Genomic DNA, 682 nt, shown 5'->3' on the forward strand with positions numbered 1-682 from the left:
GGATGGATGGATGGATGGATGGATGGATGGATGGATGGATGGCATAGCAAGATGGGATACTCAAACCATGTGATGTGAATGACTATCAGCTCCTGCTACAGCAAAATGTAGCTGAACTTCGGTCAAATTAATGGAGTTATAGCCTTTTCTGTGCTAGCTAATGTTGAATAGCTGTGGCAGCCACACGGATTCTGACTGATGCTAAAATTAAAACAGTTGTAGATGTACATCCAACTATTATGCTCTAAAATTTCAATGAAAATTAATTTAGTGGCTCATGAGATATTTTGCTAAAAGACACGCAGGACTGACTACAACAGTTTTTGCTAAGGATTTAAGCAAAGATTCCACATACTGAGTAGCACTTGGAGTATGTATTGTACAACTACAGCTGGATTTGGCACATCTGTACTCGACTAAACTATAGCCAGTTGTGCGTTGTCTACTCTCAATCGGCTGGATGACCATCACAACTTTACAAATATTGAGATTGGTTACAGGAGTTAATCACTCGTAGACACTTGTCTGGACGATATTTCTTGAAATTTTCATAAAAATCTGTCCAGTAGTTCATGAAATATTTTGCTAGTTTCAATCCAGCATTTTCAGTGGTTTTTGAGACATTCTGGTAACAGACACACACACACACACACACACACACACACACACACACACACACACA

Source organism: Nematolebias whitei, chromosome 1 (assembly GCF_014905685.2).
Source record: "Nematolebias whitei isolate Nwh7 chromosome 1, NemWhi1, whole genome shotgun sequence".
Classification (NCBI taxonomy): Eukaryota; Metazoa; Chordata; class Actinopteri; order Cyprinodontiformes; family Rivulidae; genus Nematolebias; species Nematolebias whitei.